The following is an 8,395-nucleotide window of genomic DNA, read 5'->3' on the forward strand; positions in this document are numbered from 1 at the left end:
AAGGTTAGTAGTTAGATATACGCTAGTAATAATCTTAAGTCGAAACATATGCCAATTATTCCTCAATACCTCTTCATCGTCTTCGTACTAGAGTTACAACTAGGAAAAAACGTTTCGATACCGACACGGATGAGAATCAGAGCATCGCGTAAAAAGGTAGACGAGTCACCAATAAGTAATCACTTGGATACCATTGGCGGGCATCCTGGATTCGACTAACGAGGAGACACAAGGAGGTTTAACCCATACATGAGACTTCTCTACTACACTACGAATTTAGCTTTAGGTTGTTTCCACCTTGAGCTTAAAACTTAACATAGGATGCCCCTTTGACCTCGATAAAAGGCCATGAAACTACATTGACACCATAAAACGTTTTACAAACAATTTTTCTTGTCCTTTATTTTGAGGAAAAGATACCGGTACTCGCCTTAGACTCGCCTTAGTATTTAGGTACGATCAGCTACACTAACATACTTATTCCTTACTTCTTAACCTTCCATCGAAAAATTATTTCGCTTCATCGGTTTTATTTATCATCAATAAAATATTTCATAACCACTTCAATCAACTTAGTAGACATTTCTTAACAATGTAAGCCATATTCTCGCTAAAAATCTTCTGACAACTTGCTTTAACTTAACACTTTTCTTCAAAACTCAATTTAACCATTATTGGTTTTAACCTTGCTATTTCAATTTTATTTCAAATCCATTTCAATGGATAAATGTGTTTTTAAGGGCATATAAACCATTTTAAACCTTGCTTACCATTTTGACACGTTTTCAAAAAACTTAGAAACATTTTCTTTTATAAAAGTGTTTAAACTCTATGCTATAAAACTTAAACATATAACATTGAAGTCCTATTATATGTAAAAGCTTCATCGGATCTTCAAACCACTTTTGTTTTAAGACTCTTGACTACCTTCTCATTTAGGCATTGTACTTTACTTAAATGTGTTTTCTTGAAACCCAACACGGTATTTTTACAACTTTCTAATTTAAACATGTTTATAGGAAATCTCTAATTCCTACATTTTCAACATACCTCATTTTCTTTATTTTTTTTTTTCAAATTAGTTTTATAATTTGTAAAGTTTCTAAAATTTAAAGAATTGAAAAACTTAGTGTTCACTTTTAAAATTCCAGTGACGCAATTTCGACAATGCACAATTATTCATTTAAATATGTTAAGTCTTTACCTTATCCGTTTTAACCATTGATGGACTCAAGCCTAAAAGGGTCAAGACTGTCAGATTTTCAATTACCAGTTGTAGTGGTTTTTTTTTTCCACAATTGAAGTTTAACTTAATAGATAACTCGTGAATTTTTAGCAATCCTTAGCAAACACTTTAAAACTCACACATATCTATTTAATCATCAACATACATCAAATATTTAAGTTTGAAATATATCTCAACCTGGTTTTAAATCTACCTATAGGTATTGTTCTTATAATTTTAACAATAGCAATCATTGCCGCCGCTATCTTCCTTTTTCTTTCCCCCCGAACTTCATTTCTCGCTCTCCTTCTGATTTTAGATCTCGCACGCCATAATATTAACATAATACATCGTCTAACTTTGTTTCTGTCTATTTTGCTTCTCCTGGTATCATGTTCGTATATATAAAGACTAGAAGTCTACCCTTTCATTTTGAGCGATTAATACGTGTATAGTCATGAGGCATACCTTTGATTTAGTCAACTTGGATATATTCAATTACGCCTTTTATCATATATATCTTGTTTTTATTTTGAAATCTACTATAAACAAGTGATCTTTATTTACATTTGCTCTTTCGTTCTAAGTTCGGAAACTTGATATAAAATGCAATTTTCATTGTATTTTTCCTTATAATTAATACACAAGATGAATATTCTTATGCTTATCATTTTTTTCTATATCTGAAATATATATGTGGAGGATATGTATTCTTATGCTTCTTCTTTTCTTTAAATACATCAAAAGTCTTGAATTTTACTATTACATATTCTCTAAATGATTGTTTTTGTAGAAACACTAAATTAAGAATCCACTATTTTCAATTATCGATATTTTTACACGTTTCTTAAAATAGCATTCTACTTTGTAATTTTCATTGAGTTCCTAAACTCTCAACTTTGTTTTTATAAATATTCTGACTCATAAGCTTGAATTTGTCCTGACTTAGAGAATTAGACAATTTCTCAAAAGAGTAATCAAAATATTTTCGTATAAATTCCCTTATTGATGACTTAAACCTGTAACCTTAATTAGTCTTTATATTATTTTACTACTTCGTTTGATCGCCACACATGTATTTTCGTTATCTTGAAATTATTACATATTTTGATAATAGTGAGATTAATTATCATTTCTAAACACACATTTTAATAACAGTGAGATTTTTTTTATTCACTTCTAAACACTTAAAATGCTATCTACACAATGTAATTTAAAATATCATAAACTTTCTTCGCTTCCATTTGCAACAATGACTCTCTAAATATATTTATTCTTCGAATAAGGTTTTATTATTGTAAGAGTAACTGTAGTAGTAATTATAGCCTCAGAGATCCTCAATAATTTCGTAATTTATTTTGTAGACGACACTTAAATAGCCTTCACATTTGAGATGTACCAAAACTTCGTTGCCTACCCTTAGTACGTATATTTAGGAACTTACCCTCGATCGCTTCTCTTTTATTTGTGCTACCCCTTCTTATTTTGGAATATATCTTTTCCAGATTTAGTAGCCAACCTGGAAGTGAACAAATTGTTCATAATCTCTTCTTTATTAGGCGGCGAATTTACACTTAGTGCTAATTTAGAATGCAACTTAACGATCAATGCGGATTTAACGCTCAGTGTAGTTCGTGCTTCTGCATAACTTGTACCGCTCTCTTAATTCAGATAATATATAACTAGATGATCTTTTTTTCGACTACGTCGCCGTGGTTGGATCATGATTCCATGAATCAAATTTTCCATAATCTAGAAGAAAGAACTCGAATTAAGGAAACATTAATTTGGCTATAGCTAATGAATTGGGTTCTCCTTTGAGGAAATAAACCCAAAATAATCAAAGAACACTTCAAGTCACCACCTCTCCAGCTATATAATTGTATTCGACTGAGTTCTAATAGAATGCGTCACGAATTGAATTTCGGGACGAAATTCTTTCAACCGGGGGAGACTGTGACAACTGTCAAAATTCGATTCGGTTCTAGATTTGACTAAACTTAGTTGCACGTATAGGCACGACACATACTAGACTAAGTAACTAGAAACTAAGTTATAACCTACTAGAAGCTTGGAAACAATTAGAATCAATGGATAGTATACTTAGATTTCACATTGATATGTGAATTCTACAACTACTTACCTGTAGTGAATATCCATATTTAGGTCACTCTTTGACTCGAACACCTTTTCATGAATCATATACACACATCATGCACTTTACCTAGTGGTAGAAATTAGGTCAGAGTCTCATAGAAACTTAAGTCAAAGTTGAAGACTAAGACTAGTATACTTGATTCCTCAATTTCGCTTGAATCTCGGAATCACTACATAGAATGCCAATAAACCGATAAAAATAAATTACAAACATTATTTATAACTATAAAAGAGTTATAATACCATAAGATAATTTGAAGTCTCAAATATTCAATTTATTTTGATATTCAAAGTTTATTAAACTCCAAAACCCTAAAAGCCCTAAAACCTAAATTTTATAAAGTTTAACATCAAGAATTTTATAAAATTAGTTATGAAACTTATAATATTATCTTAAAATAATTAAATTCAAGGAAATATAATCAAGGAAATAAAAATTTAAGTCATTAACATTTACCCTTAATTTATAAGTCAAAAATCAATATTTTATGAGTAAAAACTATATTAAGGTGCATATTTTATAAAAATTTGGTGTTTTTATAAAATAATTAGAATTTTATAAAAATGGAAGAGTGAGGGAACCTCTCTCCTCATCAAAATTCGTCCCCCCACTTTCCTAGGCACCCTCTTCCCAAAAATTTTAATCATTCACTTCACCCTCACACTCCATCTTCTCTCTCACTCTACCCCTCATTCTCTCTCACACTCTTCATCACCACCACTCCATTTCTCTCTTCATTTCTTTATACCCACGAAATTTTCCAGAGAATAAGTCCAAGAACACACCTCAAACTCAAAATCTTCATCATCTAGTGGTGTTCATTAAGGTAGAACACGATTTCCTTTCATTTTCCTCCATGTTTTCAAGGTTTTTCCTGCATTTCCTTCTTCTTCTACACCTTTCTCTTAGAAAATTTGTATGAATATTCATTCACTTCAGTTTTGATGATGATGGTGGTAGATTTTCACCAAAAACATCTTGCATGTTACAAAATGGTGAAGATCCATGACCTAAACCTAAGTCAAAACCATGGAAATGCACTTTTCTATATGTTTTGGTGGAAAAACACCACATGCACCCTATGTTTTCTATCAAAAACGATTTTTAAACATTTCAAACTCATGAATGATCTTCAAACCAACCTGCATGTGATGATCTTCAAGCTAATATGCTAGATCATCAAAGTATGTTGTTAAAAGCTTTCAAATATGTTCATGAAGGATTTATTTCCAAATAAATATCTAAAACTCCTTTTCTGACCAAATCCGATTTTTCCTAGATTCCCATCAACAAAATAAGATGATCTATAAATTTCCAGAAAATAATTCATTTTTCTAGAATTATTTTCTTGGACGACCCCTATGCTAAATAATGATCCCTCATTAAGTTTCATCGATTTTTGTTACTGTTTAATATGGTTTTGAATTTTCTTTTTGTTTAGCCCCAATAAATCATAAAACCGCTTTAGATAATTTGAAAAGGTTATATAATAATTTTCGCAGCTTATACTCTCTGTGGAAGACTTAGAAAAATATTGTCAGAATTTTTCATAATGTATTCCTATTTTTCCCCGATTTTTGTGTATATTATGGACTAAAAACAAGAAAAATAGTTCTGCTTATCCAACATTCATAAAAATTTACCAGAACAGCTTGTAGTACATTAGGAGGCTACATAAAAATTTTGATGACTTTTCCCTTCTGTATACTATTTTTCTCCTATTTTCTAAGATTAAATACACCTAAATACACAAAATCGGATTCCAGTAGATAAAAACCACATTTGGGATTTTTCCCAGATTATCTACACTGTACATGAACTTTACAAAATTTTTGGTAATTTACTTTAACTATTTAATAATTATTCTCCATTTAATGATTATTTAAGAGGATAAAACAAAGAAAAATAGAAAGACTAATTGAAAAATATCTTTTATATTTTTCACAGTTTCTACATGTGTAATAAAAGTGTTACAAAAATTTTGGGCAATTTTGGAAACTGCTTTCTATTTATTTCAATTTTTACTTGAATAAATGCTCAAAAATCATAAAATTGGGTTAAACAGTTTAGAAATCAATTTTTATATTTTTCCCAACTTAAGAATGTTTAATAACAATATCACAAAAAGTTTGGGTAATTTTGGAAACTGTTTTCTATTTATCACCATTTTTATTAGAATAAATGCATAAAAATCATAAAATTGGGTTAAACAGTTTAGAAACCCCTTTTTATATTTTTCCCAGCTTAATTATTTGTAATGACATTGTTATAAAAAGTTTGGGGTATTTTCATAACTGATTTCTATTTTTCATTAATTTGTATCTATTTAGAGAATTAAATATGTGAAAAATGGTTATACATATTCATAATCCATGAAAATTTATCTAGAAGCCTTTTAGTACATTTAGAACCAAAATCTGAAGTTTGTTAATTTTTATTAACTGTTTATTATTTTTCATGATTTTATGGTTATTCAAGAAACTAAAATCGTGAAAAATAGTCAGACAAATCAAAAATTCAAGAAAATTTATCTTAAGGTCTTTGACTTCAATTAAAACTTAAATGCAAAGTTTGGGAAAGTTTAGAACTAAATTGATTTAGTTTTGAATATTTAATCATTGGAACACCTCTAAAATGTCAAATATTAAAATTTCAATAATGGAAATTTTCCACTTAGATTGTTATATAACAATTGATTCTTTGAAACTTAATTTCCACATAAAAATGTTTGTAACTTATCAATATTAAATATTGACACATTATTGGCATAATTCTATTGTAGTAGTAAGTATACTAGTGGTAGATTTCGATTAGAGACTCACTAGCGAATACCATTATTGTAGGAATCGGTAGTGGTACACGTGGAACGTAGTTCAAGGCACCATTTGCATCATCTAAATGCATTGTGAGTATTCATGCACTCCCCTATTTTCAGTTTTTATGTTTTGGGGTGGAAAAGCATGTCCCGAAAAACTATTATTTGAATGTTGTATTTAAATTGATTTGTATCAAACATGATTGTTATTTTATTGCTATGTCTCTCTATGTATGTCTATGCAACACGGAACATGAGAACTTATCGTACTAAGGCCCTTCTCTTATCTCTAACCATTAACTCTTTGAGCCAATGGTCATTATGGTTAGCGCTATTAGGAATTGACAACTCCTCACTCGCCCTATTGCTGGAGTGCATGATACCATATTCATCTATGGAACGATAAGCATAGATCTTGATAGGGCTTCAGTCATAGGTTTGGTTGAGACTCATTGTTTGCTCATACACATACAAACTCGTTTCTCGTTATAGCAATAAACTTGTTATTAATTATAGCAATGAACTTTGTTTCTCATTACAACAACGAACTTTTATTACTGAAAACTTATATACATGTTTTAGCAATGAAATTTGTTGAAAATATACGATCTGATTACCACGAATAAAGGCTCGGATACCAGTTACTGGGTGACAGATATATATATATTTAAGGAGATAAGATGCGGAAAAAAAAATAAGAAGTGTGGAATAAATATAAACTGGATAGCTATAAATGACTGAAAGCTATAAATGAAATAAATGACAGTATTTAAATGACGTAAAGCTGTAATAAAATATATAAATATATATAAAGTCGGTTCGTCAATAAATTGACTGAACTGGTTTAGAATTGGACTGGATCTTAATAGATTGTGTCTCTATTTGTTCAAAGTTCAATCCGGTAAGTAACAATAAGTTCTTTTTACGTAACAATGAATTGTTTACAAAACGATACAAAATACACGGGTAATGTTTTTTGTATATGGGTATGGGTTTTTTTAAGGTGATTTGATGAGGTTGAAGTGGGTATTTGGAGGGTGGTAGAAGGTGGAATAAGGTTGTAGTTTTGGTGGTATAAGGTAACAAAGAGGGTGATGTTGAAAGAGCTTTGGGTGGTTATGAATATAGATTTTCGTAGTAAATCTCTCTGGATAGCCAATTCTCTCTCGCGTCTCTCTGGGGTTTGCAGTGGTCAAAAAAATCGAGGAAAATTCTTGGATGTAGGTAAGGTCCTAAATAATTTGCGGTGCAAATCTCTCCTGTATTATCTTGTTGAGTTGTGCTCGGTGAATTTTTTCTTAACTTGCAAATTCTGATGTCGAAAAACAGCAAGGTGATGATGGTTGTGGTGATTTGAAAGGGTTTTTGGAGGAGGTTTAAGGAGGGTATTGGGAGGGTGTTTAGAGAGTATTTTGAGGTTGGCTATGTGTTTATTCCTCTGGAGATGAGAGAGTAATAGGAGATATATTACAAGGAAACACAAAACACACACAAAAACTCATGTAAACATGCATCTATATATATGCAAAGGAATCAAGCAACACTTGTTTGTTTAAGGAAAAGTAATGAAGTGATTGATTGTAAAGGTTGGAAGCACACATGATGTTTGGTACTTTTGCTTTTGTGAAGATTTCTTTCCAATATATATATATATATATATATATATATATATATATATATATATATATATATATATATATATATGCATATATATATATATATATGCATGATTCATATATATATATATATATATATATATATATATATACACACACGAACACTTGTATATATATATATATATATATATATATATATATATATATATATATATATATATATATATATATATATATATCCAATTGAAGCCATAGTCTCGCAGTTGAGTTTGCATCCATATGACTTGCGAACAACAGCTGGCGGCAGCAACGTATTCAGCTTCTGCTGTTGATGTGGATACACAAGTCTGTTTCTTTGAAGTCCAACTCACTAGTCTACCTCCTAGGAATTGACAGCTACCAGATGTACTCTTTCTATCTAACTTGCATCCTCCATAGTCTGAGTCGGTGAAAGCGTTTAGCTGAAAATCGGATTTAGCTGGATACCAAAGGCCAAGTTTGGGAGTGCCTTTTAGGTATTTGAAGATGCGTTTCACAGCAACTACATGGGATTCCATAGGATTTGCTTGGTATCTGGCATA

Source organism: Lactuca virosa, chromosome 3 (assembly GCF_052849685.1).
Source record: "Lactuca virosa cultivar CGN04683 chromosome 3, Lactuca_virosa_CGN04683_v6, whole genome shotgun sequence".
In the NCBI taxonomy this organism is placed as follows: Eukaryota; Viridiplantae; Streptophyta; class Magnoliopsida; order Asterales; family Asteraceae; genus Lactuca; species Lactuca virosa.